The 14985-nt window shown below is 41.0% G+C and overlaps 1 protein-coding gene and 1 long non-coding RNA gene across 3 annotated transcripts in view; one reads left to right on the forward strand and one right to left on the reverse strand.

The window, feature by feature from the left end:
* The window catches only part of SLC44A5 (solute carrier family 44 member 5), a 184956-nt gene that overhangs the window by 45629 nt on the left and 124342 nt on the right, over window positions 1-14985 (forward strand). The window lies entirely within an intron of this gene.
* The window catches only part of LOC311525606, an 80665-nt gene that overhangs the window by 34306 nt on the left and 31374 nt on the right, over window positions 1-14985 (reverse strand). The gene's annotated exons all lie outside the window — the stretch shown is intronic.

Here is a 14985-nt window from a genome sequence, read left to right on the forward strand (position 1 = left end):
AAACCACTGGCCTATTTTTTTTCACATTTCACATTTTTTTCACATTCACACACATTTTTTTTCCTGTACCAACATTTCTTAGTTACAGGTGGGCTATGGAGCTTCATATCTCTCAGCTGTGCCTTATTACTTGACCACACTGCCTTTTGTGGGCTGGGGGCCAAGGGCTCTTGGATTCTCATTAAGGTTCTGCCACTGACTCAACACCTGCCTTGAGAAGACACTTAATATCTCTGTGTGTCTGCAAAATGAGGGTCACAGTAGTTACCTAATATGGAGGTTGGGGGTATTAATTAGTGAGGGCCAGATCCTGAGGTGAATTAAGGTAGTGCAGCACCACTAAAGTTAATGAACCTACTCTGATTTACACCATCTGAGGAGCTGGCCGAGAGGATCTAAGGACACCAGGTGTTAATTATTATTGAACTAGATTTACCTCTGTCCCAAGCAAACCTGAAGTCAGAAAAGCTGATACATAGAGAAATAAATTTATGCATTTACAAGCCCCTTGAGTCCAAAGGGCATTAATTCAGTGAGTTTAGGTGGTGTCAATTGTTAAGGCAGATTGAACAAGTGGGGAACCTGTACCAAGCCTGGGAGAGGAGAGAAAGCTCTCCCTCTACTTATAGCAGAGAAGAGGGAGCTTTGCCCCTTCTCTCCACACCTCATCCCTTTAAACTCTTGGCAGAGTTTCTGTTAACAAACCTCGCTTGGGATTTCCACTGCAGGGCAGTTTTAACTTCTGTCAGACTCCAAAAGAGCTATGCTGAATGGAGCCAGCCACTAATGTTACACTCACCTCCTACCCTGATCATGGGTCCTTCCTAATCGCAAAGTGACTCACTGCCCCCTCCCTTTCACCCAGTGAGCAACTGCATCCTCCTCCCATGGAGCATGCTTTTCACCACCAGACCCCTCTTCCAAAGTGGGATTTTCAAAACACTGAATGGAGTTAGGTGCCCACCTCCCATTGAAAGACCATGGGAGTGAGATGTCCCACTCGCTAAGGTGCTTTTGCAAATCTCAGAGTCTACGCTAGCTAATGTAAGCGTAATGAGGGTGAATCTGGCCCTTGGTGTTTCTCGCTGTTACTATCTCTGTTTAACATTGGGGATAATAATAAACAATGTTAATAAATAAAAATCTAATGCTATAGAGAACTTTAAACATACGACAAAAAACTTAATTCCCACATCACTTCAACCTTCCTGCTTTTGCTCTCTAAGAATATTTTTGTGCTATGCTCTTTTTCATTCATTTTAAAGGGTAGCATCTCCCATTTGAGTTTTTGCAGAGTGGGAACTATGGAGAGGATAGGTTAAATCACAAATGAACTAAATAGAGGGAGCAGGTTGTCTTTGTCACAGTCGCTTTTAGTGCTAATCACTGTCAGAGTGGGATTTAACCCCCCCCCCCCGAAATTCAGAAAAAAAAAATCTGCTGCAGTGGCAGGTAATTTTAAAATTACATGGCCTGCCCACGGGCTTAGTTATGTGCCTAATGGCAGAGAGAGTTAAACCAAGTCCAATTATCAGCAGCACCAGACCCTGTCCTACATTAGCAGAACTGAGGGATATCTTCCAAGAACATACTGCAGAGATGTAGGAGGGAATATGTGTACTGTATTTTAAAACTCAGTAATTTAGAATTTCTGTGTCTCATTTCTTTCCTTTTGTTTTTTCTTTCTGGACCCAGCTCTCCTTTTTTGTTCTCATCAATGTGTGCCTCTGCATGTCTGCTTCTTTTATAGGGCAGCTACACCACTTTTACTGGTGCTCTGTCACCTCTCATTTTCCCTTGTCTCCCACCCCTTTCTGGCTGGCTCTGTCTTTTACCTTTTCCCATTTTTTGGATCCTTGTTCCCCTCTATTCTTCTCTTTTCTCATGTTGGCTCCCTTCTTCTGTAGCTGTCCTGTTTCCCCACTTCCCTTCTCTGGTTCCCTCTCATGCACCTCCCCCTCCTTTCTGAGTACATAGCTCTGTTCTGTGAGCCAATAAGTTTCATTGTGCAGCCCACAATAGCAAGTGGCAAGTGACATTGGACAGCTAAAGAGTGGAGGCAGCTACTGATGGATCAGCAACCAGGAAAAGGTATACATCGTTGGGGGGCACAAGGGGCAGGGTCTCAAAAAAAAAAAAAAAAAAAAAAAAAAAAAAGGCATCCCTGCTCAAGAAAGTCCATGCCCTGGGTACCTTAATTGATAGGAACTCTGAGCTGTGAAAAATGCCCACAAGTTTGAATATGTTCTAGCCAAAGGTGTTAGGGTGGCTGGGGTTGATAGTTTGACCTTTCTATTTGCCTGGTACTAGCCTCATTTGTAACTAGGGTTATGAAAACCCTGTAAGGTTCAGTTTATGAAGAGGATCAGAAGTGAGGGAGGCTGATGTGGAGTTGGCAAGTCACTGAAACAGACACAGATCATGTGTGCCAAACCTTAGTAAGCCTGAGCTAAAGTTTGTGAAGTGGTACAAGGCTCATTTTCAGTGGTTTTTTACCTGATGTGAATGTTTTTGCTTAGTACTAGTTGTGTCAAGGGGTCTGATGAAAAACTCCTTTCAGAGGCTCACACTCTGATGGGCAGCAGCACACATTTCTTCCTTCCTATCCCCAGATTTTCTTATTGTTGCTTCCAGCCTCTAATAGCCCGGGGAACAAAGGACTCAAATTCTGATCCACTGCATGGTACTGCAGGTCCTCTGTCAAGCCACTCAACTGCATGTTGCTTACTAAGGGACTGAAAACACTCATAATGCTAACATAGGTTTGTTTTCCAGTGAGATCACTGCTCCTCTTTAGCCAGGCAAAAGCTATTTTACAACTGATAAAACCTGTAACTCTAGTTCTGTCTGTCAAACTGTGCACATAGAAGTTTTAGACCTACCTAGTGTACTGCCCACGATTTATACTAATACTTCGGGCTCTTCTTCCTAGATCAATGCAGTTTGTTTGGTTCAGTATATTTACTTCAAGGCCAATCAGTCTTTATTCATAATCAGACAGTTAAATCAAAAGTCTGTAGTTGTTTTTGTCACACACATACTGAAATGAACTGCTTAGTTATTACAATCAGTGTGTTTTTTGCATTGATATGTGAGCGTTTGCAAATACAAATTACCTAATTAGGTACTATAAAAAATAATCCAGCTCCAAATCAAACTCCTGTTAGTAGAGGAAAGAGATTAATGTGTTTATCTTACATCAGAGAGGAAGCAAAGGAGAGAGAGAATTCTTTTGCCATATTTTGAAGTATTGCTTTAGAGACTATGTGCACATTCCCTGTGTCACATGATAATTGGTGTTGTTAATTCTTCACATGCCAGCTGCACTGACTCATCTTGAAATATAACACATCCATAGCGATTGCTGTTACCTTTGAAGTCTTGGTGTGATGGGCAGCTGTTGTCTGGAAAGCAAGCATGCGAAGAGCAGATCCGGCCCCCAAGTGCATGGAGATCAGTGTCTAGGCAATATCAGGCAATCTAGGCGTCCTCTAAAGAATTACAGCTGGAAGCTTTCAGCTCTATCAAGGAAAACAGGCAGCACTAGAGAAAACAAACTAGTTCCAGTAAAGTACCTCGGTGTTACTTCTAATATGGGGCTGGGTGGTACAGCAGTTAGAAGAAGGAATGGTATCTTTTTGACTCTGCTCTCAATCCAGCAGAGTATTTAAGCACATCTGTAACTTCAGTGGGACTACTCGTGCTTAAAGTTACATGCTGTACTGGAGCTGGGTCCCTGTCACTAGCTTGCTGCTGACCTTGGGCAAGTTGCTTGGTTTCTTTGTGTCTCAGTTTCCCTGGGAAACGATAACAATGCTTATCTACCTGTGTGTATTAAGACCCTTTGAAACAGTCACATGAAGTGGGGCATACAAGTGCAAATTATTAGTAATAATATCAGTTAAGAGTTTTTATTTGAATGAAACAAATTTCAGACTCTGAAGAATACCAGGGATCCTTTTCATTTTATGAAAAGACAGTAAAGGCAGAGAACCTGATGGGGAAAATTATTATTTTTTCCCATGTCGGCCCTTTTGTATGTATTTAATGGAAGATAACACTTGCTGCAGTGTTCTGAACTCACTTGTAAAATTTAGAAGGCATCCATTAATACTAAGTGGATTCTTCCCTGAGAGTTAAGATTTGTGAAAGCTCTGGGATTAATGAATGTTGTCAGCAGAGAAACAGATGCTAGAGATCCAGGGGTAATGACAAAAACAGGCTTATTTTGGTATGGTTTAGTTTATGTTGATTTAAGATAAACTGTAATAATCCACTCTTAAACCAGAGTAAGAGTGAGTGTCCACACAGGGGTTGGCATTGGTTTAACTAAATTGGTGTAAAAACTGATATAAGTTAAACCGGTACAGCTTTCTTGTAGACAAGAGGAGGTGAGACTCCATGCTTAGCTCATGGCTGCCCAGAAGGAACTGGCATCATGCTCACAGAACCAGAGGAGGAGATACACAGAAAAGTCACAAGGGGTTGGGCTCTAACAGAGACAAACCCCAGACAGTACAGACAACTAGACTGTTACTGCAGTGAACATTTGAATGAAGATAATGGTGTCATCTGAATGCACATGGACAATGACTAATACAACTTTAGGGTTAACTATGGGGTGAATTCACCACGATTCCTTGGGATATACTTGTTAATCACTTTTGTACTCCCTGACTAGCTCTAATTGTTATCTAGGGTTTGAATATCACCATGTCAGTTGCTAATATGTTTCTTTTAAAAAAGCAACTATGCTAAAATATTCTATTCTACTACTGTCTAGGCTTCTCTGCCAACTGCTAGGATGCATATTGCTGCTGTGTTAATGTTTCTATCCAAATTACACTGATGATCCAGTTGTCTGAACTGGGTGTAAGGATCCAAAGGTGCACATCTAGAACCCAGGGTTGTGGGAGCCCTGGATCTCTGACATTCGCTCCTCGCCACCAAGGGAGATGTGCAAACCACCATCTCACTAAAACTGGGAAGTCAAGCCCCACAGAAAGTTGTATCAGCACAACCCAGACCTGCGGCCGACTGAATAGCCCACACTGCTGGTTAATCCAGGAAGTGACCTGGCTGGGCTGTCCGAACAACTCTGCAGACTTCCTCCTTCTGCTGCTACCACCATGTTGGACCCTGTTCTTGCCTAATCAAACCCTGTTCCTGATTCCTGTTCTGCTCCTGCTTCATGTCGGATCTTTGCCTCTCTCCGGTTCCTGCCTTTTCACCTTGCTCCTGATGATCAGCTCTGACTCTCGCTCAACCCTTGGCATGTGGTATCAGACCCAGGTTCTGATCCTTAGTTTCGATTTCTGGTCCGGACTCTAGGTCAACCTCCTGGCTCTGGTGCCTGGCAGCTGACTCTCGCTCTGACCTGGACCCCTGCACTGTCCATTAGATCAGACTTCCTACGTCGTGGTTTCTAATACTGATATTGTACATGCTCTGACCACAGTGATCTACAGAGCTGGAAAAACAAAGGATTTACACTCCAATTTCAATGAATACCTTTCCTTACAACTCTCATGCACAGAATGGCAAGTCATAGTTCTGGTGCGTCGAAGTGCTTTATATTTTAGTAGGAAATGAAAAGGACTTTTGACTTGTATCAAACTGTTGTTTTCTTGGACATAGAAAATCTTTCTGTTGGGGAGTGGGTTTTAGTGGGTTTTATTCATTTATTAAGTCAAATCTTAATGGCCCAGATCTTTGACTGCAGCCAACGAGTGCACAGCACAGCCCAAGCAGGACTGATCCGGAAACGTCTCTAAGCCACCGTTGTGCCTCCCCAGTCCTGAGCAAGTTGTGTACCAGCCTGGTCCCTCAGTGTAAGTAAGCCTATAGGCTGCTCTAACTTGTGCTGACTACAAAGGGCAGATACAGTGGTGGTCGATCACTGGAGTGTAGGGAAGTCCCTGTCATGCCCCTTTTCTTCTGGTCGTGCCCCTAGGATTGTTGTACGGATAGGGGATGGCATAGCCATTGCAACATAGCTTTATGCCATTGGAGCATCCCCCTACACTAAGGTTAATTTCCTGTCATTAGCATGCTTTAGGTCTGGTGTCTACTGATAGAACAGCAAAAGGAGGCTGTAATATGGGGATAACGTGAGCTGAAATCTTTGAGAGAATATTCTTCTGATTGATGTGAGGGGCTTTGCATATGTGACTACGAATTCTCTGTTTGCTCTCAAATTTTTCTGAAAAACATTTTGTGCTCAGATACACTGTGCAATTCCTTCTGAAAAAGATAGAAACTGGCCTGGGTATCTAAAGGCAGGATTGGCTCCTTAATGTACTGTACCTTGGTTGTAATATGCACTTCAGCTTTTTAGTGTCTCTTAGATGCTGTTATGAAGCTAATTATGATACCTTATTTGGTTTTTTTAGCTTCTTAAACTGATTACAGAGAGTATTACATCTAATTGAATGCTGGGTTTATTCATATACTGTACCATGTGTTAAAGAAATGTGATTCTTCTGCATCTCTATGGGTGGATGGAATTATGAAATCCTTTTAGCTTGTATATTCTTCAGGGCATGGACTCTGTTTTTCTTTGTGTTTGTACAACACATTGTGGGTGCTATAATTATACAAATCAATAACAATCCTGCTATCTATTATAATTAAGAATATTTTATAACTCTTTATTTGTTAGTTTTCATAGACTGAGATATCTACAGATGCTACAGACAACCACCATTCATTTATCTTATTCCAACTTGAGCTTCCAAGATGCTCTTCTTTCCTGGTTCTCTTCCTAGCTTGCTGATTGCTCCTGTAGAGTTTTTTCTCTCTACGTTGCATCTAGGTTTTCTGTCTCTTTCTCTAGATCCTCCAGGGCCTAGCTTGACCCCCTCAATTTCTATCTTAACACTCATTGTCCGAGTGAGTTTATCTGCTCTTTCAGTTTCATGAACCACTTTTATTCTCTTGACTGTCTGTCAAGGTTCCTTCCCCACTCTGAACTCTAGGGTACAGATGAGGGAACCTGCATAAAAAAACCCCTAAGCTTATTTTTACCAGCTTAGGTTAAAACTTCCCCAAGGTACAAACTATTTTACCTTTTGTCCCTGGACTTTATTGCTGCCACCACCAAGCATCTAACAAATACAACCAGGAAAGAGCCCACTTGGAAACGTCTTTCCCCCAAAAATCCCCCGAAGCGCTACACCCCCTTTCCTGGGGAAGGCTTGATAAAAATCCTCACCAATTTGCATAGCTGAACACAGACCCAAACCCTTGGATCTTAAGAACAAGGAAAAAGCAATCAGGTTCTTAAAAGAAGAATTTTAATTGAAGAAAAAGTAAAAGAATCCCCTCTGTAAAATCAGGATGGTAAATACCTTACAGGGTAATCAGATTCAAAACATAGAGAATCCCTCTAGGCAAAACCTTAAGTTACAAAAAGACACAAAAACAGGAATATACATTCCACTCAGCACAACTTATTTTATCAGCCATTTAAACAAAACAGAATCTAATGCATATCTAACTAGATTGCTTATTAACTCTTTACAGGAGTTCTGACCTGCATTCCTGCTCTGGACCCGGCAAAAGCAACACAGACAGAGAGAACCCTTTGTTTCTCCCGCCTCCAGCTTTGAAAGTATCTTGTCTCCTCATTGGTCCTTTTGGTCAGGTGCCAGCGAGGTTGTCTTAGCTTCTTAACTCTTTACAGGTGAAAGTTTTTTTCCTCTGGCCAGGAGGGATTTAAAGGTGTTTACCCTTCCCTTTATATTTATGACACTGTCACATCTAGATCTCTGACATTGGGCCTAGATCCTCAGCCCAACTAAGGGCCTAGTTCAAAGCCTATTCAAATTAATAGACTTCAACTAATGTCAATAGGCTGTGGCTCAAGCCCTCAGTCCTCTTTGTGCCACTCTATGGCTGTCTACATCATGGGGTAATGTGCTCTATGGAGGTGTGATTTCTAAAGCTTGCTAACGTGTTGCACATTAATTGTTTAAAAAAAAATCAACCCAGTGATTGAAGCACCCCAAAATTAGTGGAGACTTTTGCATGTTTTATCCTAAATCTCTGTCTCTGTTCCCTCTCTATAAAATAGGAATAATGAAACCTCTCTGCCTCGTAGGGCACTTGTGAAGATCCATTCACAAACGTTTGTGAGATACTCAGATAGCACTGTGAGGAGAGTCATGGGAAAGCCCACGGGGAAATTAGTAATTCAATGCAGCAGATAAGACTTGGGACCATGCATTTAGGGCCCATTTGAGAAACTTAAGTGCATGTTCAAGTATATACTTTAAAATTAAGTATCTTCTTAAAGTGCTTTCCTGAATTGCATCATAAATGAATATTGCAACAGCTGCCTCCTTCACTGAGTACCATCCCTCTGATGAACTAAATGAAGCAGGGTCTTGGGTGTGGGGGGGGAATAGTATGTTAATATTATGTACTTAAAGATGGTATTTAATGCATGTGCATAAGGAAGGCTGAATTAAAATTGCAGAGGCAACCTTAATTCTGACATTCCCTAATTTTCAGTGCTTGGCTTTTTAACCTGAAGTGTGTTTTGGAGGGGAGGGGTTGGTATGGGATTTATATACATATACATTGTGTGTGTGTTTATAAACATTATAAACAAGTCAATTGATTTTTCTTAGTAAGTCTAATTTTATTAAGTGTTCCTTCAGACACTAGCAGCATGATTCATTGGCATCTGTTTCTCGGAGCCATGGCCTCTGACTAAGACAACAATTGATCAGATGGGAGAATTATTTAATAGGGCCTTTACTTAATGACTTCTGCTGTAAGTTTTATCTCTTGCCAGAAGAGCCATGTTGTGCAGTGCAGCTTCTTGGTTACTGTCAGGAATGTGCCCAGAGCCTGAATGACACTGAGGGAGCACTGACATAGCACACCCGTACCATGCAGGGGATCTAGTCCTAACAGAGGTTGGTAGTGCCTGCATGGTAGTGCCTGTGTCCTAACAGAGGTTACACAAGTGTAACCTAGTCCTAACAGAGGTTGGTAGTGCCTGTGTTATATCCATGGGTGGTAACACTGTTCCATAATGAGGTTATAACATTCTTTGATCTTGCCTAGTAGGACAGGACCAAGTGAGGTTCCAAGACATACCTCCAGTGTAGTAAAGTCTGGGCCTTTGGGTTGAGGTTTTTGACTGGAACACCTAATACATTTTTCTACCTTGTATTTCACTTTAGATACAGATGGCTTCTGAAATATGTAAGTGTTAAAGTACATTTACCTTAAAATTTACAGATGAAGGAAAAGGAGAAGATATGAAATGAGTTCAGGCAAAAATAGTAGGTCATGCTTTTAATTAGTAAAAGCGCTGCTTTGAATTACTGCATAAAATTAATAAGCATAACAGGAAAAATTGAGTATTTCTCTCTGTTTCTCATATTTGGGTGTTGCAACTTTACTCCAAATGCTATTTAAAGATGTACAGTATGTTGGAAATAGACATTAGACTTTGGCATCCATTTGTCCAGATACAAAGGAAAATGTGTTTGTAATGTTTTAATTCTGTGTGCATTGAGTTTAACAAAAAACAGACATTTGGGGAAATAATTAAACTGGAAATAAATAAACATAAATAAACAGTATCAGTCACAGGGTGCTAAAAAGGAGTTGCCTGACAGCAATCCATTTGGTGTGCTCACATAAATTAAGTTCCTCCTCTTCCCAAGTGGTGTCAGGATTGAGGATCTGGATATTTATCTGTTTCCTAAAGATAATATGCCTTTGTAGTATTCCACTGTGAAGGTCCATTTTTATTGTATCTCAGTGACTTCCAGAGCAAATCTGCTCAGTTTAAAAAGGAAATATTTTAAAGGGATAGATATTTTATATCACTTACAGCCCTGATATAAATATATCACTGACAGAACTGTGATCTGAGAGTCAAACTGGGTCCATTGCTTCCTGCACATATTCATTAGTAATAAAGCAGACCAGATCAGACCCTCCCTTACACTTGTGTAACTTTATTTCTTCCTGTTAGTTCCCCAGTGATACCTGTAGCAAGTTTGCACATGTATAACTCATTGGCACTTAGTAAGCCATTGTCTTTGCATATACATCTACCAGGTTTTATATTAGAATTGGAAAGGGTACAGAGAAGGGCAACAAAAATGAATAGGGGAAATCGAACAGCTTCCAGATGAGGGGAGATTAAAAAGACTGGGACTGTTCAGCTTGGAAAAGAGACTACTAAGGTTGGGAGATATGATAGAGGTCTATAAAATCATGATTGGCATGGAGAAAGTTAATAAGGAGGTGTTATTTGCCCCTTCCCATAACACAAGAATCAGGGGGTCACCCAATGAAATTAATAGGCAGCAAGTTTGAAACAAATGAAAGGAAGTACTTCATACAACACACAGTCATGCACATACATGTACTTCATACAACACACATACAACAGTCAACCTGTGGAACTCATTGCCAGGCGATATTGTGAAGGCCAAAACAATAACTAGGTTCAAAGACTAATTAGATAAGTTCCTGGAGGATAGGTCTATCAATGGCTACGAGCCAAGATGGTCAGAGATGTAACCCCATGCTCTGGGTGTCCTAAGCGTCTCTCTGCCAGAAGCTGGGAGTGGACAACAGAGGATGGATTACTTGATGTTTGCCCTGTTCTGTTTATTCCCTCTGAAGTGTCTGGCACCAGGCTCTCCCAGAAACCAGGATACTGGGCTAAATGGACCATTGGTCTGACCCAGTATGTCCATTCTTATGTTCTTAAGAAGTATTACTGTCCAGCTTACTTTCAGCTCTTCAGCGCTGATAGGAGTGAAAACTTACTGTTGTAACTGCAGTTGGTAATTATGACTCTAATATACATAAGGTCTTCGGAACAGGTCTGTTGATTAAGAAAGCTCCTTTTTTACACAGTGGATCCATGCTTTCAGATGTAATTAAAACTCAGTAAAATGCTGAGGACAGCAAAAGATTAAACAACTGTAGATTTATATGCAGTTATGTTAAAGTTTTATCCCTCCCACACATTTCCGTTTAGGAAGAGTAGAATTGTAGTTAAAAAAGAAAAGAAAGGAAAAAGGCTGGCTGGTTGATTTAGTGTTCTCTAGATTGTAGAATTAGAATTGGATGGTCTTTAAACGTACAGGTAACTTTCAAGGAAGTTAGTAAAAAGAAAAGGAGGACTTGTGGCACCTTAGAGACTAACCAATTTATTAGAGCATAAGCTTTCGTGAGCTACAGCTCACTTCCTCAGATGCATATCGTGGAAACTGCAGCAGGCTTTATATATACACAGAGAATATGAAACAATACCTATTCCCACCCCACTGTCCTGCTGGTAATAGCTTATCTAAAGTGATTTCCAGCACAAATCCAGGTTTTCTCACCCTCCACCCCCCCACACAAATTCACTCTCCTGCTGGTGATAGCCCATCCAAAGTGACAACTCTTTACACAATGTGCATGACAATCAAGCTGGGCTATTTCCTGCATAAATCCAGGTTCTCACATTCCCCCACCCCCATACACACAGAAACTCACTCTCCTGCTGGTAATAGCTCATCCAAACTGACCACTCTTCAAGTTAAAATCCAAGTTAAACCAGAACATCTGGGGGGGGGGGGTAGGAAAAAACAAGAGGAAACAGGCTACCTTGCATAATGACTTAGCCACTCCAAGTCTCTATTTAAGCCTAAATTAATAGTATCCAATTTGCAAATGAATTCCAATTCAGCAGTTTCTCGCTGGAGTCTGGATTTGAAGTTTTTTTGTTTTAAGATAGCGACCTTCATGTCTGTGATCGCGTGACCAGAGAGATTGAAGTGTTCTCCGACTGGTTTATGAATGTTACAATTCTTGACATCTGATTTGTGTCCATTTATTCTTTTACGTAGAGACTGTCCAGTTTGACCAATGTACATGGCAGAGGGGCATTGCTGGCACATGATGGCATATATCACATTGGTGGATGTGCAGGTGAACGAGCCTCTGATAGTGTGGCTGATGTTATTAGGCCCTGTGATGGTGTCCCCTGAATAGATATGTGGGCACAGTTGGCAACGGGCTTTGTTGCAAGGATAAGTTCCTGGGTTAGTGGTTCTGTTGTGTGGTATGTGGTTGTTGGTGAGTATTTGCTTCAGGTTGCGGGGCTGTCTGTAGGCAAGGACTGGCCTGTCTCCCAAGATTTGTGAGAGTGTTGGGTCATCCTTTAGGATAGGTTGTAGATCCTTAATAATGCGTTGGAGGGGTTTTAGTTGGGGGCTGAAGGTGACGGCTAGTGGCGTTCTGGATTTATGGATTTATTCCTGGATTTATGCAGGAAATAGCCCAGCTTGATTGTCATGCACATTGTGTAAAGAGTTGTCACTTTGGATGGGCTATCACCAGCAGGAGAGTGAATTTGTGTGGGGGGGTGGAGGGTGAGAAAACCTGGATTTGTGCTGGAAATCACTTTAGATAAGCTATTACCAGCAGGACAGTGGGGTGGGAATAGGTATTGTTTCATATTCTCTGTGTATATATAAAGCCTGCTGCAGTTTCCACGATATGCATCTGAGGAAGTGAGCTGTAGCTCACGAAAGCTTATGCTCTAATAAATTGGTTAGTCTCTAAGGTGCCACAAGTCCTCCTTTTCTTTTTGCGAATACAGACTAACACGGCTGCTACTCTGAAGGAAGTTAGTAGAATTTATTTGCCTACATTTGTTATTGACTATTTATTTCAGGAGCAAACACATTTTTCTATTGCCAGGGTTTCTGATGATCAGACTTGCATTGACTCTCTTAACCTCTCATATCTGGTACAAAATAAAACATCTCAGTGACTGTTCTGTCACTCCTTGTTTCCATGGATACTCTCTTTGAATGCAGTTATAATTAGCATGCTGCAGCCACAGTAGTTTGTCCTCTGAAAGAAATAAGAATGTCCTAGGGAGGATACGCCGAACTGTCAATGCCAGCACGCTTAAACTTAGGTAATTTCTTTGAACTGCGAGGTCAAGCTAGTAAAAAGTGTTCTGGGGCTTAGGAGTTTGGGTGAAATGTTAAACAAACCAGCTAGAGCCAGATAGACCAGCTACAGTTGTTGGCAATACTTGTAAATGTGATTTGGTGCCTTACAGAAGATAGGATCAATCTGAACCCCAAGTTCCCTTTGTGTGTCCCCTGGACTCTGAATGGCAGTTTTTGGGACTTATGTTCTGTTAGGGCTTCTGCAGTGGTGAAATAGCGATGAATAGTGCAAGACTACATTACAATGTAGCTAGATCATTTAAACAATCTCAGCTATTAAAATACATAGCTGTACAACTAAATTACTGTTGCATGACTGCTGAAAAATATTTACCAAAGTTTCAGAAAGTACAGTTCACCTTAATATTTTATTTATAGGCAATTTCTAGGTGCTCAACATGATAGTGAGTACCTCAAAACAGATATTATCCCTCTGAGGTAAAGTATTATCTCTGTCTGTTAAATAGGGAAATTGAGGCACAGGGCAATTAAGTGACTTGCCCAGTTCATGCAGAGGAAGTGTGTGGAGGAGTAGGGAACAGATTCCAGATCTGTTGACTACTAGTTCTGTATCTTAACCATATGACAATCCTTCTGCACAGAAGTCCCAGTACTGTAAGATTCTGAATGCTCTCAGCTCGCACTGAGGTAAATGGTAGTGAGGGCCCTCAGAGTGCCAGTCCATAGCAGATCTGCTGTAGCAGAGCAAAAGCTTTGGGAAACAGGAAAGGGCAAGCCTGAGGTTTATACTTCCTGAGTCATTTTCTTAAAGAGCAAGATCAGTTGCTTCTAACACAAGGTATAGTCAGAATTGGTTTTACTTTTCCGCACGGATCAGACATTTCTTCCATCTTTCCTTGAAATTACCCCGTGTATATTGATGGCTATATGAGTACAAGTTCCTCTCTAAGAACTCCCACTCTTTTTATTATTAAAAAGAGCTGACAGAATGTAGGAGTTCTTGAGACAGCTGAAGTTTGTCAACTATCATCTTGGGCCAAATTCAGCTCCCATTAAGTCAGTGGCATGACTGTCATTTACTCCAGAGGGAACAGATCTGAGCCCAATGTCTCATCTTTTAGAACTGAAGTAGAAATATATCCTTTATATTAAAGCCACCATCAGCTACAAAAGAAACGAGACCATTACTGTAGAACACGATATGCAAATATGTAAACAGCATTATCAAGAATAAAGCATATTAAACTAAAAGATAAAGTGCTTATGACAATGGTCTGACTAACTTTTAAGGTCCAGATGCTCAGTCTGTGTAAATCTATGCTGACTTATACCAGCTGAGCATCTGACCCTAAATCTCCGTAGAGAAGCTAAAGGTTGAATAGGCCTCAACTCTAGAGTGGTCATTCCAGATCATGTTGGGATCATATTGTTTGGACAGAGTGGGATAGCTTTCACTGCAGCTGCCTTTGTTGTCCCTTTTAAGTGGCTAAATAGAGGACTTCAGTCTCTAGGGCTTCCAAAACCACTACATTTTTCTTTTTAAAGAAAGAAAAATAATTAAAAAATATTCAAGAGCATAGAATTATTTATTTTATATTCCCTCTTGCCTTTCTAATAGCAATAAAACTTCCTTAGCTTGTCAACCAGTCCTTAATGTACACTGAAGCACCAGCTCTCTAAAATACCAAGGACTTTTCTTGCTGTTTCCAAAGAATAATATTATATTACGTAATTAGAGTCATGAGGAATTGTAAACATTCACTTTACTTAACACATGCTGTAATTTCAAAAGGGCTTGGGTGGAAGTAATCTTTCAAAATACTGCAACACGCATGCGAAATAAAATAACTCACATAGGGGCAGATCTGAGTAAATTGTTTCAGAACAGTATACCAAGATCTTTGGGACCTGAACTCACTGTGTGTTTTTGAGCAATGAATCACATAATGGGGCCTCCATCTTAGCTTGGGTCTCTAGGTACTTCCATAATAAAATGAAACAAAGCAAAAATAACTAAATGAGCCAGAAAGTTTGT

The sequence above is a fragment of the Lepidochelys olivacea genome, assembly GCF_965140295.1.
Source record: "Lepidochelys olivacea isolate rLepOli2 genome assembly, chromosome: 8".
Lineage (NCBI taxonomy): Eukaryota > Metazoa > Chordata > Testudines > Cheloniidae > Lepidochelys > Lepidochelys olivacea.